This window comes from Equus quagga, chromosome 6 (genome assembly GCF_021613505.1).
Source record: "Equus quagga isolate Etosha38 chromosome 6, UCLA_HA_Equagga_1.0, whole genome shotgun sequence".
NCBI lineage: Eukaryota > Metazoa > Chordata > Mammalia > Perissodactyla > Equidae > Equus > Equus quagga.
In genome coordinates this window covers 118,775,699-118,795,606 of record NC_060272.1, presented here as the reverse complement: position 1 = coordinate 118,795,606, position 19,908 = coordinate 118,775,699, and positions in this window count along the sequence as shown.

Genomic DNA, 19,908 nt, shown 5'->3' with positions numbered 1-19,908 from the left:
AAAGGGGCATGCCCTGCTTCACTTTTTATTCCTTTTTGTGGCTGGAATGATGATGTGAAGACTGGAACAGCCATCTTGGACCATGAGGTAACCTTGAAGTCTATACTGTGTATCAGAAAAAGGGACTTAGCTGCCTGACACTCTGGAATATCATGATGGTCCTGGACTGCCTACCTTCAGACATTTACGAGACAAAGAAGTGTGTTTGATACAACATGTATGTTGTAACATAATATATGAGTGGCAGGACTATGCAAAACTATTAAATAAATAGGCCAAGATGTCTAGTCTTCTGTCAGCTTAGACCATCAGAAAGCTACAAGCCTGGGCCATTTCATACTAGCCTCTTGCAGAATGATCTTAGCAGATTTATGGATAAGCACTATGCCCCTGGTTTTGACTAATGGCCAATATAGACATGTAAATGTGTGGAACACTCCTAAGAGTGTGTTAAATTATCTAGGACAATTTTGCTTATGTGGCTCAATTATCTAAGAATCCCTATGGCAAATTCTGAGAACACAATGGTCAAACACAGAAAGCATGTCTTTGACCAGCTGGTACATTTTATTTTTTAGATATTGAGAGCTCTATAACTCCCAGATTTTTCCATCTTTGCTTTGGCTACTAGGAAGCTCAGAACAAAAATTTGTGCTCCATGGCTAAATATTTTCTCAGCCTATGGTTTTAAAACATCCCCTCACTCTTTGATTTTCACATTTTGTTATTCCATGTAAGTGGTTTGGTCTTTTTTACGTTGCAATTATTTTACTCTAAACAACTTTTCAATTTGTTTGGAAGAAGGATAAAGGTACAAAATAAAACATTATGATTATAAAAATGCAGTCAGCTATGAAGCACTCTGAAGGAGATGGTGGAATGTGAGAGTGATTTCATGCTGATGAAACCACTGTTTTTCTTTATCTTACAGTGACTAAACTAATTTTTGTTGCCGTCGTGATTTATTAAACTCTCCAAGGCTATCCTATTCTTTCTAAGGTTCACATTTTGTTATCGTTAGTTATTTGGAGAAACTTTAAACTTATGTAAGAAAATTTGTTCAAACTGGATTATTCTTATATGTCACTTCTGTTGGTACAACACCATTCAAAGGGAAACGTTAGTTCCCCCATAATTAAATTTAATACCTTAGTAGAATTCATATAACAATACTACAGTTTCATTTGTACAGGTTCCATTAGTCAAATTTCTGATTTAGCTGAAATGATTTCTCTTCAAGCTACTATTACAGATGACGTCTATGGGGGAGGGGTTGGTGATTTCCTGAGTCACCTGACACATGGGATGATACTGTTTCCATCTGGTTCTAGTTGACTCAGTTGCTCAAAGCCTCATGTTAGTGAAGCTTGGCGTCATGAGGGCACTGTTGCCCTACACTGTACAAATGTATTACTGGTCTCAAGAAGCCTGGGAAAGAGAATTAATGAATCAACTGCAAATCATTACTACCGTCTAGAGAAAGAACAGCAACAAACTACTCAAACCTTAGACCATAAGCCTTGAGGCAGGGTTTGTGTCTTGTTTGTTCATTCCCAACTTTTGGCTTGGCTACCTGGCACAGGTAGGAGTCTAATAAATGTTTGCTGAATGTAGGCATTGAAAAAGCACAATCTTGACTCCTTAAAACATTAAACTTAGAAATACCATAAGACCCAGCAATTCCACTTCTGGATATATCCCCAAAAGAAATGAAAACAGAGACTCAAGCAGATATTTGAATACCCAGGTTCACAGCAGTGTAAGTCACAACAGCCAAAAGGTGGAAGGAACTCAAGTGTCTGTTGATGGATAAATGGATAAATAAAACGTGGTATGAATATACAATGGAATCTTATTCAACCTTAAAAAGGAAGGAAATTCTGACACATGGATGAATCTTGAAGATACGTGTGATTCTATTTATCTGAGGTACTTAGAGTAGTCCAGTTCATAGAGACAAAGTAGAGTGGTCATTGCCAGGTGCTGGAAGCAGGGGGGAGCTAGAGAAATAATGTTTAATGGGTACAGAGTTTCAGGTGGGGAGGATGAAAACATTCTGAAGAGGAATGGTGGTGATGAGTGCACAATAATTTGAATGTGCTTAATGACACAGAACTGTACTCTTAAAAATGGTTAAAATGAGGGGCCGGCCCCATGGCCGGGTGGTTAAGTTCCCATGCTCTGCTTCGGCGGCCCAGGGTTTCACCAGTTTGGATCCTGGGCACAGACATGGCACTGCTCACTAGGCCACGCTGAGGCAGCGTCCCACATGCCACAACCGGAAGGACCCACAAGTAGAATATACAGCTATGTACTGGGGGGCTTTGTGGAGAAGAAGAAGAAGAAAAAAAAGAAGATTGGCCACAGATGTGAGCTCAGGTGCCAATCTTAACAACAAAATAAAAAAGAAACATAATTCATTTAAAAAAATGGTTAAAATGATAAATTTTCAGTGATATATATTTACTACAATACAATTTTAAAGAAGAAGAAAAAAGAATATAAAAGAAAAATTAATTTACCTGTGTAAAAGCAATCCCCAAAATCCCCTGGTGTGAACTCCTAATCCTTGTGCCAAATAACCATAGAACTCAATGTGATGACGGGTACGATGAACCGTGTCTGATTACTAAATTTCTTACAAGTTAAAAATAAATAAAGCAAGCACAAGCTTTACGAATGTTACGTCAACAATGCCACCCTCACTCAAAAGGAAAGCAGACGTTAGGGAAGTATTTCTCTGAACTAAGTTTTCACAATTTGTAGATTCTATTTGGTTCTCCCAACTTAAATGCAAATGAGGCTGCGATCCCAGGGCCTTTGCACTCACTCTTCCTGCTGTCTGGAATGTTCTTCCTCTCATTCTTCAACTCATTATACTCTGACACTTCCTAGATCTGTCAATCTAAACTGGCCTTTCCTGTTGTTTGTTTTCAATGGCTTCTTGCTCAGAACCCACCATAGTTCATAGTTATAATTCATTTGTATTTATATTTATATTTACTTGTGCAATTACATATTTAATGTCTCTCTCCCTCGTTAGACTGTAAGCTCCACAGAGGCAGGTACCATTCCAGTTTTGTTCACCACTGTATCCTAGCATCTAGCATGGGATCTAGCACATAGTAAGTGCTCAATAAATATTTGTTGAATCAATATTTGTTGAAGAATAAATTCATCTCTAAACAAGCATTTTATATTTCACTATAATTCAATTTCTCAAGCTGGATAATGGATAATAGGCATTTCATTATTTTTAAAAATACTTTGCACACATGCACACATATAATTTATACCTATATTATGTATATTTTTAACATACACACAGACTTTATATATATATATCGTATGTATATGCCTTTATTTAATTTATTTATATATCTTCATATTTATTTCCCACCTGTTAATCGATGGACCAAGGAAGTCAAATGTTATTTCCCAGTGTCTAATCCCTTTCCTGCCTGCTTCCTCAAAGGCCACGATTATGGTTCAGCATCCTGTTGTATTTCTCCTTTCTCTCACTCCCAAGGTCTGTGTTAGACAGCTAAAGGCAAGTAGTTTACTGCTTTGCAAGTGAATGCAATGTCATTTCTTCTTTAAATTTTATTCTGGGATACTAGTTTAATAGTGAAAAAGGTTGGGTAGATTAAATAAAAGACAAGGAAAATTCATCTCACCTTACAGGTGAGCAGAGCTGATGTACTTAACATGTCTAGTCCTAATGATATAAGAACAGTAATGATATAATACTTTCAACAAATTAAAGAGAAAAGGATGATACATATAAAATATTCTTATCAAAAATAATATATTTTGATATATGTAAAAATCGGGTTTGTAATAAAATTTGATACTGATATTTATTTAAACCTGCACATTTGTGTACTATGTTTCTTAACTAAGATAAGATTTATTTTGCTTCTTCTTTAATTATGCAACTTTCTTGGGTTCACAACATTCCCTTTGAAGGTGAGGTGTAGAAATCAAGACTTGCTTTAAAATCGCCTTTATTAAAAATTAGATTGGACATACGTATTTAATTTTTCCTGCAAAATGACCATGTTTTGATATCTTTAAATGGCCAGCGTTACCACTCACAGCCCAATATAATGTCTTTATGAAGAACTAGCAGAAGTAATCCAGGGTGCCATTTGCTTTAGCAGTCTATAAATATTTCCCCTTCTTTTGGAGGGGAGATTTCCAGTGACATGTGAGTTTGCTCACCATAGACAGGGATGTCATCCACTGTACGTGTTACAGTGGAATAGGTCCTCTGTGTGGGCTTCAAAAGTGTTATCTTGGGGACTTCTTGTGAATGACCCAACACAGTATTGTCATGGGTCTGTTCAAGGAAGAACACACTTTTGCAAAGAATAAAAGCCATGAAAAGAAGCTGAGGGTAGCGATAGTACCCCGGTGCAAAACTTGCATGTACACCTAGTAAAACTTGGAAATTGAATTCACTCTGCTTCAGGTTTCATTTTTCCCCCTCTTAAATCCGAGTATGACACAGGCATCACAAAATCTGCCATAAATAATTATTCACAACTGTCTGCTTCATTTTGAGTTCTCTGGCTTCTCTCCATCCATAAAACCTGGATCTACTTTTACCACTAAAGAGGATGGTACCCCCTCGGTTAGGGCTGAAGAAGTTGAAATTGAAAAAGAGCTTGCTGTGCAAGCAGTTAGTCTCCATCTTATGGGGAAACAAAAAAGGGTTTCGCCGTGGAGTTAAGCGAGTCCTTGAAAATCTTGACAAGATTTATAAATAAGATATGGTGTTTATTTATTGTTTTAAAACTTTCCATTGTGCTCTTCTTGGTAATGTAATATGATATATATTTTTGCCAAGAATAGGGTGTGGCTGCTCCGTGGCTTAGCTGATCATGAAATATCATGCTTGAGACTTGAGTCAGAACATCAAAACAATGCAATTCTGGAATGAGAGTGCCAACAGTTTTCCCACTTCTGTTAGATTCAACTCTATTCGAGTTGGGAGCATGAGTAGGTTTTCTCGTTACTATGTTTAGTCATGACTCCAACTAAAGCTTGAATTTTATACTGGCTTGCTTCTCCACTCTGAGGATATCTTCCTCCCTTGCAGCCAGTCTTCCTCCCGCATTCCTTCTATTCCTTTCTTCCTTCCTCATTTCTTTGTCAAATATGTTTGTTAATAATATCATTATTCTTGCAGGGGTTAAAATTAGATGGGAAGAATCATACCTAGGGATCGCTCTTCAAAACACCCAGCAGTGTAGGTTAATGAGCTCACAAGTTTTTAAATAACCTAATGAATCCAACTTCTTAAACACTCGTCTCCTTAGTTCTACGGGAGATTTGGGAATCAATTTTTGTAAAACTTGACATAGTTCAATACTTTCCCAGAGAGTCTGTGAACTAAGTCAGTTGGGGGGTTTCTCTGCTCATCATGGGCCCTTTTGGTATGTAATTTCCTTGAAAGCAGAGACTCGGTCTTTCCTGTTCACTTCTGTAACTCCAGTGTCTAGAACAGGGTTTGATAGATCTGAGGTGTTCGATAAATATTTGTTGAATTGATGAATAAAATAACTAGTGAGGTAGGGTCCCAAGAGCGAAAGAAGACTTGAAATCAAAATGTCTAGGTCTATGCCAAGAAACTCGGATCCAGAATGATAGATCAAATATGTCCAAGAAAACACCAATAAAGTCTGGCCAATGAAATATAAAGGACATGTTATTTATGATGTACTACTTCCTGTATAACATAATTTGTAATATAAAAAACAAGCATTTTATATTTCACTATAAGCTGCTCAAGAGCAAGTACTAGGCTCTCAAATAATATTTGCTGAATGTCTAAATAATGGAAAATCCATGCTTATAGGACTATTGTCTCAAACAGATATGTGGGTCACAAGTATGAGACTTCTACAAGTCAGTTATTACGGCAGCTTCTAAAATATAGAGCCAGGATACCAACTTTCTCCCCTTTTAAATACTAGAAATAATATTTCTAGTATTTCTGGAATACTAAAAAAATTTAGTCCTGTGTTATTTCTTAAAACATAAAAGTTCTGTTTGTTTAAAATATATCTGCTCACAGCAGCAAATAGCGTTTTTTAAAATATTGTTGATAAGGGAACAAGACTCATGCTCTGAACTCCTCAGAATGTGCAGGGGAATATTTTTGTCGTAAAATCAAAGGGCTAGACTGGATTTACTCTAGTCTCTCCTAGCTCTAAAATTTTATGACTCTGGCTTTTTAAAAAAAAAATTACCATGAGGAAGTTGTGTCTTTGTAACTCAGAATTTTCATCGTCATTGGACTCCTCAATGATTCAGCATATTCTGGCTCAAGTCTTGTTCATAGTATTAGGCCTCAATAAAGTCTTTTTCTTTTAAGGATGCTCTGGAAATCTTGTGAAATAAACCAAGGAGAGCCTATCATGAGCCATAATTGGGTTTGGGAATTGATGCCCCAATGAGGGAAGACACTAAATGTCATGGGAGGTTACGACAAAACTAGGTAAAGTACTCAGATCTCACATTTGCCATTCTGTGGAATGGTTAAAACATTATTTTTCGGTAGTGATCCACTAATAAGTCACGAAATCAATTTAGTGTGTAACAACCGGTATTAGAAATAAAAGGAAAAAAAGAAATAGTTTAGAGTAGAATAGAAAATATTGAGTGTATCTCATATAGTAACGCTAAATATTGTTTGATGAAACTTTTGTTTCAGGCGTGTGTGTGTGTGTGTGTGTGTGTGTGTGTGTGTGCTTCAGTGTAGGTGTATGCCTGCTGGGTCACCATATACAATGTATTTCTTCAAATAGGACACATTCAAAAAAGTTTGGAAACTATTAGTTTAAATAAAAACAGCTTTTCAAAGTCCCTTCAAATTCTATAGCTATTTCTATGAAATCCTGAAAATCTCATAGGCATCTACGTAATCGCAAAAACGAGATAAGGTGTGAATGGAAAGTTTTCTTTCCTCAGAGGAAAGAAGCTTCAAACTGAGTCATCGATTTTGAACGCCAGAAGCCAAGATCACTGAGCTGAACCACTGCCATCTAATGGATTTGACTGGAGACGTAGGCACATGCCCTGTTCTGTCCCTGGTGGAGTGCGGATGACAGCCACGCCTAACTGTGATTGTACATGAGCTAAGACAGAATATGGGCCAGCCAAGGGATTTTTTAAAAAACTTTTTTATTGAAGCATAATATGCACACAGCAAAGTGCAAATAGAAATTCTTTTTTCCATCTTGAGTGGAAAGAAAAGGCACTGTAGCTTTCTCCAACTCCTCTTTCTCCATCGGCATCCTGTATTTCTGTCCAAGGGATTTCTCAGAACCCTTACTGGCTTCTAGAGGACAAGGCGGGAGATTACAGAAGTGGAAACACGTCATACAGAAATTCTTTGCTTCTTCTTGGTTTATGTCTGTATAACTTTTTTTTCTGTAATTTGATTTTACTTTACCTGGTGAGTCAGTATTTCCCTCTCCTTTTATTTATCAAAACATTTTTTGTTTTTTTAAAGTAAAATCTCAAAGTTAGCACAGTAACTTGACGGCTCATAGCACTCTCACATAATAAGTAATTAGGTACGTAGAGTGCATGAGAAAATAGAAGTTTTTCATAAGGACATAGAGTTTAAAGATTTTGAAGTGTGATGAATGGGGGATGAGACAGTTTCTTTTAAAACATGCACAAAAAATATATACATTTCCTGAGGGGCTGGCACAGGTCAGGGACTGCTCTAGATGCTACAGAAATGAAAGAGAAAGCCAGATACGATCCCTGGTTTTGTGGTGCTTACTCTAGTCAGGGGGAAAGGTATGAAAAAAATTAAACAGATAAATGAACAGGATAATTGCAGATGGGGGTGAGTGCTATGACAAAGAGAAAACAGAAGAGACCTTGTGATAGGGTTGGGGTGCAAATTGACTGTGGTCATCACTGAGGGGGTAACCTTTGAACCAATACCTCCATGAACAAGAAGGAAGTAGTCAGAGTTTCCAGGGAGATCAAAGCAAGTAGGCGTGAACACTGGTATTTACCTGTTATTTAAAAATCTCTTCGTTTGAAAAGAAAATGAAATAGAGATGTATTAACCGGAGATAAGAAATCCAGGTAGTCAAAGTTTTTCATAGAAGTTTATTTTAAATGGATCCATTACATACTAGGAGAAGGGCCTCTACTTATCCTTGATGCCCCTGGAGTTCTGAAAGGGCATGCCTGAAGAGTACAGCTCATGACCTCGGCAGCCTGGTGAAGAGATACCATGTATCCCAAAGGGAAAATCTAGTAGACCAAGCAATCAAGTGTACTGCTGATGAAATTTGCCACAACTTGTTAGGTCAGGATTTCCAATGTGGCAGGAAAAGGGTACACCCACCACACTCAGAATAGTGGGTTACATAGGATTGCTAAGCACCAAGGTCACTTAGGTAGACCTTTGTTACAGTGTGAGGAATAATTATAGGCTCAATAATCTCAGAGGAGTATGGAAAACTTGAAGACAATTCAGAGAAAGTCAACAAAGATGATTAAGAATTGAATAATGGGGCCTCTGAGAAAAGGTATAGCCAAACTGGAATTACTTAGCTGTGATTATTTATCTTGGTGAGGACACATCCAAGGTGTGGCTTAATGTGGCTCAAAAATATGAAAGGTAATGGTGACTAACTGTTCTTTATGACCTCTAGGAAGAGAACAAGTTGAAATGAGAGGTTACAGATAAGAACTTTTGGATTATAAAGTATCCAAAACAGAGTGAGTTACCTAGCAAGCATTTTGGGTCTCTCTCTTTAAACTTTAAAACAGGAGCCATTAACCTAAGATCTTTGAACCCCTTCCACATGGATGGATTTGGTGATCCTTGCCAAATTCAACGTAAAATTTTGTGGGTATATGTATACACATGTACATTTTTTTTTCTAGGAAGAGGACTGGCAACTTTTATTAGGTTGGGTCCATGCCTGAAAGTGTTTAAAAATCACTGCTTTTAGAAAGCCGATTATATTCTCATCTGTTTGGATCAGCTGAAGAACACTTCGGTCTGAAGAAAGAGAGTGGACTAGATGCCCTTTCAAGCTTGCCTCGCATCTTATAAGCTGCTTAGCAGACTTTGAGACCTGCATGCACGGGGGCTCTGAAGATTAGGAAAAAAGTTAAGAGTTTAATGTTAGGTTTTAAAAAATTACATTTAAGTGAAAAACGCATTTATGAATATAGAGGGGGATACTTGTCATAAAACTGGAGGGTGAGTGGTACTCCTTGGGAACAGTACCAGCTTAAAAAAACGTTTGCAACATATGAGCAAATGGGAGAAAGGTATTCTGTGGGATATTTAAAACATATGGTTTTTGTTTGTATTTCTTCCAAATGTTTGAGAAAAGTGAACAACTTGTACCTGTATACAGTCGTGACTATGAATGCGCTATTCTGTTTTAACAAAAAATGTATTTATAAGCAAGCAGTAAAACACTGAAAGAAATCATAATGTTAATAAGTAGGAGGCTATCAGGTTCCATATTAAATTTCTCATACCCAAAGCTTACTTTGCAAAGAACAGTAATTTTAACTTGATGGATTAAACAGTTTTCAATATAGTATAAATTTCAGCAATCTACAGGAAGTGACATAATAAAAACCCTAATCAATTGGACATATAGATAATATGCACACACATCCACTCACTATGAATTGTGCCAACAAGAAAAATTGCAGCATTAGGGAAACAGGTGAAACAGAAAATTTTTATTTTCTTCTTACCTCCACGTTTGAAGCAATCACAAAAGGTAGAAAGCTTATGAGATCCAAAAACTCATGTGTATCTTTGAAGTAAATGTGGTTGATTTTGCATAAGCTGGCAATTATTTTTCTTATTTGCTCATCAGTAGTCACTTTGTTTTTTGGATAAGATAATTTTTTTATAAAACAAACACAAAATCTTAAATTCTCATTAGTTCTGGCTCCATTATTAAAGAGGAAGGGGAATAGTACAAACCGGTAGAAAAACTAAGAACCACAAATAATGAGAGATAAGATGGGATTAGAACTCTGTTCTCCAGATTCTTGGTCTGGTAGCCCAAAATGCAAGCATGGCTGGACAGAATCAGAACCGAGAGTGATGAGTGCATACTCCTGTGGCGTGTTTGAGACATTTACATCAAATCATTGGTCTCTGTCCTTTTCAGACGTGAAGAAGAATTGCACGCAATGAAACGACAAGTTCAGATACAGTAAATTAATAACACATGGAGCTGAAAATTTTAAGGTTTCATTTCTGGTGTAGCTAGATAAACAAATATATTTACACAAGAGCTGCTTGAGTCATACAAATTTTAAGCTAGTACTTATGTAAGTGGCAATAGCTTTTCCGAAAGTTGCTGAAATAATGGTTTTGACAACGTAATTCCTCTTCTCTACCCATTCATATCACTATAATGTAGGTACAAATAAAGACCCTCATTTAGACAGGCAAAGCAGTATTTCATTGTACAGGTTAAAATCAAACAACAATTACAGACATAAAATCATCTCTGAACTGATGATAAGCTAGGTTAAAATATAGATAGATTGATAGATAGGTAGATAGATAGATAGATGGGAGGTTATCATTTGTGACTCCTTTACCATAAAAATCGATGCACAGGTGTGATGCTCATATTGAGATATGCATGAAGGTATCCAAGCCTTTCCAAGGAATATGCAAACATGATTGCTTTAAGGGGAAGTATTTCCATATTCTCAACTTCCATATATACTTTTTTCCGAAAACTGAACTGCGAGAATGCATATGCAGTTCTGGTGTTCTGATGGCCTCTTCTCCAAGTTCCCCTTTTTAAAGCATGTTTCTTTGACTTTTCAAAAGTACCTGAAACTTACATTGGTGTGTTACCCCAGGGCATAAAACTAGGGGCACCAAACAAAAGAATGATTCAAAATATTGGTTTCAGTGACGCCTCCTTTAATTAAGGCACCATAAACCCACACTAGAGTTCCTGTCTTTCTCTGTTTTATGCAATTTTCTGTAAAAACAAAGAGCGGCTTTATAAATAGAATATTTTGGTCTATGTTAAACTATTGTGAATCCAAATGAACTGCAGAGTGGGCAATGGAAATGATGACAATTTTCGTTTACCCATTATTGCCTCTTCCATTCTCCAACTGTTGTCAAAGAATGAGTCACCTCAGAGGACATTCAGTGAGAGCAAAGCAAAGAGAATTTGGCAAGGAACATTAAAGCGGAAACAACTTATTTTATCCAGGTCACAGGAAATTCTTTACAGTATGTATGTACGTATGAATAAATGAATATATTTATTAATCAGTATTCTTAGAATTAAAAAGTGACATAGTTTTCATGCAGTTAAGTATTAACACATCCATTTCCATTAAAAAATTAAGTCAGACTTCTTCTGACTGACTTTGCTGATTAAGTCATATGGCAAATATTTTCCATTAATGGCAAATATTTTTCCATTAATTGAGTGAGTTAAATCTGCAGCTATAAAATGCTTTTGTGTTTTTTAAACCATGAGGTTTATTGAGGTATTTGTATATGGTAAAATCCATCCATTTTTAGGTATACAATTCTGAGTTTTGACAAATATTTATAGGTGTGTAGCCATCATGACAATCAAGATATAGTATTGTTTCCATCACCCCATGAAGTTTGCTTGTGACCCTTTGCAGTTAACCCTCTCACTACATTTTATCACTCAATATACAGCCATTGTATGGATGTACCATAATTTGTTTATTCATTTACTAGTTGATGGACATTTTTTCCCCAATTTTTGACGATTATGAATAGAGCTGCTTATATAAACATTTCCATACATATAGTGGCCTGAATATATATTTTCCTTTCTCTTGTAAATATCTAAGAATGAGATTGCTGGGTTTTATGGTAGGTGTATATTTAACTTAATACAAACAATTGCCAAACTGTTTTCCAAAGTAGCTGTTCCACTTTGCATTCCCACAACAATGTAAGAGAGTTTCATTTTCTCTGCATCCTTGTCAGCACTTGGTATTGTCAGTTTTTAAAATGTTAGCCATTCTACTGGGTATGGGTATCATTATGGTTTTTAATATGCATTTCCCTAATGACTGATGTTGCTGGACATTTTTCATTTGCCAGTTTGGCACCTGTATATATTCTCTGGTGAAGTGTCTGTTTAGATCTTTTGTCCAATTTTTACTGAGTTGTTTGTTTTCTTATTACTGAGTTGTGAGAGACACAAGTCCTGTATCAGATATGTGTTTTGCTATTAAAAGGTTTTGCAAAAGTATATTTAAAACACAGGATGTGATCTTATCAAAACATCTTATCAAAACATATTGTATTGACAAAAATATATTAAATTAACAATATTTCAATTTTCCTAACTCTTCCTGAATATAAATGAGCTGCCACTAAAAAACAGAGCAACAGGTATAATTAATAGTCATTTGATAAGTTTTAGTAAAGTGGAAACTGAGAAGATAAAAGGCTCTAATGATTGTGTTACAAATCATTTTGCTGGTCAAGTCATTTACAATTCTTTGCTTTTAAATGATATAATTGAGCTGTTAGCCAGCAAACTATTAAATATAATTTTTGATGGTTAATCACTAAGTGATTTTTGGCATATAACTCAGAAGGAGTCCAAAGAATTGAATTACGCTATTTTAAAACTCCTTCCTTTAACCCCCAATTCATTCCTTTTATGTAATCAACGTTCTTTAGCACTTACATGAATAAATGTGAAAATTAAAAATAGGGCTTATGAGTAAACTTGTCTAATTTTGGCAATAATTAATCTTTATTCACTGATAGATGGACTACTTGGGAAAAAAGAAAGTCCCTTACATTTTATTTAGAGAAGTATTTTCAATAAAGCATAAAGTCAAAGTATGAATTATTTGTGTTATTATTTGGGTACTGATAATAATTGAGATAATATCATCACCCAGGGAAACTTTTTCAAACCTCAAAGACTTGTAAACAAAGAAAATCTAACAAAATTTAAATTTCATTTTATAAACGTATTTCTTTTTTGCAGAAAATATGATTGTTGTTGATCCTACTTTTGGTTCTTTTTTATTTTGTAGAAAGGGAAAAATTTTCCATCCTAACGTATATTACATTAGGATAATATGAGTTCAAATAGAGTTCAAATAGTTCAAATGTCCAGTATACATTTTAATGGATAATTATGAGTGTCTAACTGGTATACTATTAAGATTCCAGTAGAAACATCTAGAATTGTCAATACTTATAATTCTCCAGACACTACATCCTTTGCAACTATTTTAACTTATGATAAAATTTAAATATTAACTTAAAAATGTGCCCGTGGTGGATAATTTTTCTAAAAATTCTTTTAGGGAGTTTGGAAGTAAAAATTTTGAAAGGTAGGTCATGACCTTTATCATTCTTTCCCTTTTCTCCCTGGCAGTTGTGACATTTGGCCCTGATCTCATTGTTCGAGTTTTCAAGCTTCTCAGTTTGCGATTACAATAGCAATAATTTTCCCTGGACACTGAGCGGATGACTCGCTCATCCAGTACCCCATGTCCTTCCCACGTTGGCTGGCAGCAGACCCTTAGCTGTCCATGCCAAACTTCTTTCTCCAGGGCTCAGTCTTGACATTCCTCCTGAGCAGTTCAACAAAAGCATCATAAAACAACAAAACACCCAGAGTGATTCTTAACTGGGTATTCAGAAATTTATAAAAGGATTCATTCTTGAGGCTTGAGGTTTTGTTTATTAATTGATTTTTTGTTCTCTCTTGTTTTCTGGTCAAACAAATACTTTGTGCAAGAGTGAGAGAGAAGGAGAGGGAGAGAGAGAGTTTGCGCAAAACTTCTTGTTTTGTTGGAGTCCTGAAAAGTGTTTTCCAAGCTTTAGGCTGAAATCTATAAACCAAACTGAATTGCTCACATCCCATGAATGCCCAACCATGTGTACTCAGCACCTCCAATTTTTTATACATCAAAGTTTGGATTCTTCTGCTTTCAAAGAGTTCCTGTCATCAGGCCCCCGAGGGGCATACGTGTAGAGAAAGGAAGCAAACTCATTTGGCAGAGAGGTGCATCAGACTCTTAGGAGGAAGGCACTCTGTTTCATGAAAGAATGAACAGAAAGACAATCAGAGAAGGTCTAGCAAAGAGCTTTATGAGGGCGCATCTACTCTGTGTCCTGTTAAGCCCCCAAAACACACATTTAAAATTGTAGGACATTCTGTTTTGCATCAGGTAAAACACACAGCCTGATTCTCCTATTAAAGATCCTCGGGAAAATGCCGTTGCTTTTCTTTCTTTCATTGGTTCTATTTTTTCCCTTTCTTTTAAATACTGAACTGAGGTCTGTGTGGTGTCTGCCTCTCTCCCTCCCCTCCTCTCCATAGGCTTGGCACTCATTTTCTCCATTATTCCAATGAGTAATGACACCAAGGGCACGAAGCCAATCCTACCAGCGCTTTACACTTTCCCCTTTCTACAAAATAAAAGAGAACCAAACCAAACACACTGCAATATTCGGTTCAGGGATTGTGACTAATTTCTAAGTTCTCTTTGCTCTGTAGAATTCTGGCTGTCACTTGACATTTGGCTTTTTTTCACAGAGCCCTTGAGCAAACTTTATTTACAGCGCACACTGATTTTTATTACTACATAATACAGAAAATATTTGCTTCATTATGAAGCCAACTGAATATTTATTTTGATTTTTGTTACTTGTGGTAAACAGAGTTCAAAACACTCTCTACTACCATTGTTCCAAACTAGTCAAACTATGTAAGCAATCAGCATCATGATTGTGTGGCCCAGATCTTGTGATTACCTCCCCTCCCTTTCCAGCAAAAGGCAAGTTTTGTTAAAAAAATAAAAGTTCATGTAAATTTGAAATTTTAAAGCAACTTTCCCCCCTCGGGCCTGTCTTTAGTTCATTCTGAGATTGCCTTTTATGGGAAGTTACTTGACAATGAAGTCTTTTCAAGGTACTTTTGGAACTAAACCTTCTTTTTGGATAAAGTCCAAGGTAGGCTTAATTCTGCTGTAAGACAAACAGTATTGTTCCAAACATCGAGTGCTATTTTTTTAGACGACATAGGTAAAAACACGTATTGTTGGAAATCTATGTACACACGCAGATGCATTTTATCCATATTTAGATATATCATATTGGCCTTGCTGATTCCATTTAGTTCCAGAACCAACCTGCCTTGTGCACCTCAATGGCTTTAAATGATTGTCAGACTTGAAATGGATCCATTTGGCCTTCTGTATAGTCGAGTTTCTGCAGATTCACGTTACAATAAACATGTCAGTCCAGATCGTCTGCAACTGCATCCTGGCTCCTTGACTTTTTGAGATTAACACATTTTGTAATCTGGTAGACTTCTGACTGATTTTAAGTCCCACTAATAAGCCCTGCACCAGTTTATTTTTGCATCTTAAAGAAAGAAAAATAAATGCAGAGTAACCGAACATTTTCAGTTCATATCTGTAAATGCTGAGAAAATCATGAATTCAGCACAAATCCAGACTAATATTTATGTCAACTTTCCACCACCATGGACACCCCTTCCCACTGAGAATTTGGGAGTGAGATGTAGTTTCTGTCTTAGACTTAAGCCCACATTAAGAGTTTCTGGAAGTTCAGTCCTAACAGATCTCTTTAGAGTTGCTTTTTCCTTTCTCTCCTTTCAGGGACATTTATAAAACGTCTGCCTTCCTGCTGGAGGTGCTCACATGACTGGGCTAATGTGAGTGTTGTACAATAGGAGAAAAAATCTTGGGCTCTGGGATCAGACCTAGAATCAAACCCTGGCTCCATCACCTCCTGGTTGTATGATCTTGAGCAGATTACTAATAACCCCAAACCACAGTTTCTTCTATAAAATAAGGAAAATAATACCTACATCATAAGGTTACCATAAGGATTGAACGTAATAATGTCTAAGAAGCATTTGGCACAGTACTGTGTGTATAGTAAACATGGGCTCATTATTATTCTTAGTACATTGCTCTGATTATTCTGGTAAAAATAATTTTTTAAAACGCAGGTTTTGAAAAATATTGGGCTTTCTAAATACATGCAAATAAGGGTCAATCAAAGAGGTTTTGTGAAAATTTTATAAAAGGTTTCATAAAAATTCAACTGATGCAAACAGCTCTCAAGATATCTCCAATCAAGTAGGGCATCAAATACTTTCAGGATTTTCTATATGAGTCTTGGTGAGTATTTTCGTCTTTGGTATCATTACGTAAACTCTTTGCTTATAGCAAATTTCTTAAGTCTTCAGTTTCCCCATCAATAAAATGGAATGACAAAATTTTGAAACCTTAGAATAAAGCAAATACCAAAGATCACTATGAACTGCCCGTTTTGTAAATAATGGGATGTTGAAGAACTGTTTTACATAGACTGTGAATAAAAGATGCCCCACAAGGGCGTAAGTTTTTACATCTAGGAATGTAGACAAACAATGAAGATTTTGTCCTATCAAGCCCAACATTCAATTTAGTTTTGCGCATTAGAGAAGCATGGCCAAAGCATTCACTAGGAATGATTTACATTTGTTTTTCCTGAGGATAAAACATATATTTGATGCTCAATGGTAGTGACAGATTGGTGAGCTTTGGAATCAAAGTTTGTATTTTTAGGGACAACTAAACTGAGCCAGTAGGGAGAATCTCACTATTGGAACAATCCCATAAGAATTTCAATCTTGAGAAGGAACCATCCCCACCAAGGAAAGTGAGTACATTCATTTCTTTTATTGAAGGATAGCGCGATGTTTAAGAACTTGAGCTTTGGAACCCAACTGACTGAGTTTAAATCCTGGATACCGAAGACTCTTTTTGAACTTAGCAAGTTACCTAAACTTTCTGAATTTCAGTTTCCGCATCTGGATGAGATTAATCGTAGTACCCGCCTCCTGGATTATTGTGAGAAAATTAAATAAGACACATAAAGAACGTAGAGAAATGCCTGGCATAAGAAAGTGCTCAATAATAGTAGCAGTTGTAATATTATTATTGTCTTGGTAAAATTCACAGACTTTTGTTTTCAATTGGTAGGAAGAAAGATATTGAATATGGCATTTTTGCATTTGGATGAAAACTTTAAGGATGTTTTCTACCCTCACACCTGTACACCTGGTCTGACCATCACTCATACTACCATTATCACCTGCATCTGTTCTCGTTTTCCAGTTATTTAAGCTAAAGCAAAAGACATAATCCTGTCCTCAAGGAGTGAAGATTCTTTCAACAAAGAAAAGGCATGCACAAGTGAAATACTGGGAATCTGCTTGAAGGTTAATCCCCAAAGTTTGCTTTCTTTGAATCCTTTAAGGCTAAAATTAAAAATAATGAAGACTGGTAGAACTTTACATATATATAATACGCATTCCTTTTTCTTTTGTTCTCTTTTAAGTCAATGTTAAAAGGAGGAGCACGGATTTTGGAATCAGAAAGACCTGAGTTCAAATCTCGCCTCCACCATTTAGTAGCTGCGTGAATTGGGGCAATTTTATTAGTCTCTCTGAGCTCTAATTTCCTCATCCATAAAAGGGATATATTATCTGTTAGCTTAAAAAATCAATGTGAGGATTAAATTGAATGGCATGTGGAAAGCACTCAGCACAGTCCCTGATGCTTCGTAGCATCAGTGTATTTATTTAAAAGAATTCTTTAAAACTATGAAGCCATTCTCATGTATTCTTGTTACCATGGTAAACTCCTGTAAGCTTTCTTTGGTCCATTTTATCCTCCAAGTAGAATGGCTTATAGATATACCCCTACAAGAACAGTACCATTTCCAAAGTAGAGGCCACATAATTGTTCTTCTTACCTAAATTTGAAAATAATCTACATCTCTGTCATTAGAACACAAAAAGACCTTCTTTTCACAACCACTTATGTCTACTCCACAATCAACTAATGATCAAAGGGTTTGCTGCTTTATTCTTTAGATCCATTTCATTTCTGCTTGTGGCATACAGAGGCAATCTATTCAAATGAATGCTGGCAATATTTTAAAATCTCTATACAGAGAAAGTCCTAGCTTTTCTTCTCTAAGATAGCAGTTTCCCGCCTCTGTTGATACAGAGCTGTGAGCCAGGCATACTGACTTCATGAGGTGGACCACAAAATATACAACAGATATGGCCATACTTTACCAAGAAACTAAAAATCAGTACACATGTAGGCTGAAAAAGATCTTCAAATCAACCAGAGCTTTGATTCACCCCAAACTGATTTATGAAGTCATTTTCTCTCTTGTAATCTCCAGCTTTCATCTGCTTACAAACACTTCCCCCAGTCCCCCTCCCAACTTTGAATGAGTTCTATACCTATAACCACCATGGCTGATTATGGAGCAAAAAGTAAAACCCTGGAAAGAATACCTCACTGGTTTTGCCTTTCAACCTACTTCTAAGAAGTTTCAGGTTTTTTTCATAGATAATTCTTTAACATTAATATAGGCACTGGTATTCGTCATATACTGAAGGAGAAAGACAAAAGAAATGTATCCTCAGCTAGATCATAAAAGGTTGTCAGTTCATCAGTGACTTCCTATGATGTCATCAGCAACAGGGGAGCGAGAACAGTTAAGCTCCACAAAAACTGAAGATGAAATTACAACTTTAGTATTGATTCAGTTATGTGGCCTAGTGTGTAGAGCAGAGCTGTCTTTAATATATGTTTCCTTATCCCTATAAAATACATCAAAGGCCAGATTTTCAAAGCTCTGCACGGCTGGCCATTTGGAAAGAGGTATATTCAGGCTCCCAAAGTCTTCATTTTTAGCAGATGGCAGTGGCAACAGCAAGGTTAGAAATTGCAAGCACAGGCTTGTAAAAGACACTGTTTAACACCAGCCTTGATGAGGGAGAGGCTGGTACGGAGCAAGCCGGCACCACCATTCATTTCTATAAAACCAGGTACTGTGCTGACTCGTGGCAGGTAGCAGAAAAGGCCGACTCTGCCCCGGCTGGCCTCTCTAGGGTAGACAGCACCAACCAAGTGACTGGCATGCCACTAGGTGGCGCTCTCTTGTGTACTATCCAATTTATACGTGATGGCAAAGCCACCTGTCAGGAGCTCCATCTTATTAAAACGTTTAAAGGGAAAAGAATAAAGTGTCAGGTTCTCTTCCTTATCACAGCAGCTCGAGGTAAATTATTAAACCCGTTTTGGAACCCTGTCGTTAAGTTCCCCCTCTGGGACTGTAAAAACAAATATCTAGTACATTTGAGAGATTTAATATATATATATATTTAAAAAGATAACTAAATTGAGCATTTTTTCTTCCTTTTGGGAGAGCACAAAACATACATTCAACTGAGCTGCTAATGTCTGGAGTCATATGAAAAGACAGTGTCTCCCAACTTTGAACTTTAATAAATCCTTTTGAAAATCTTCATAGAAGGGATGACTTAACCCTTTAATAAACACTTGGCAAAATTTCAGAGAACGGTAAGTTATATTTGTTTTCTCTTTCATATATTTCCCTCAAACTTTGGAAATCTTAGTACAGGAAGATTGAAGCTTAGAGTCTGCTATGTAGATAAAAATTCACATTTATTATATACCCTAACAGGTATAACATTTCCTGTAAAATTTAAACCAAGCTCTTGGATACAACGGTTCTTTTAGAATAAAGCTCAAACTTATGTTCAGAAGATATTTTGAGTCCTATGTATGAAAGGTGTTAAAGAAGGGGACACTTTTAATCACCAAGGCCTTAATGAAAAGCCAGCAGGTCTTTTCCTATAGCCAAAACTTTGTCGCCATTGGTGTGTATATTAGCATAATGTCCATTACTGTACAACCATTCCAAAGTAGCTGTTTACTGGATTTAGTTTTTTATTTGGCATCAAAACTTATTAGTCCATTTTCTGCCTTTTAAATATTTTT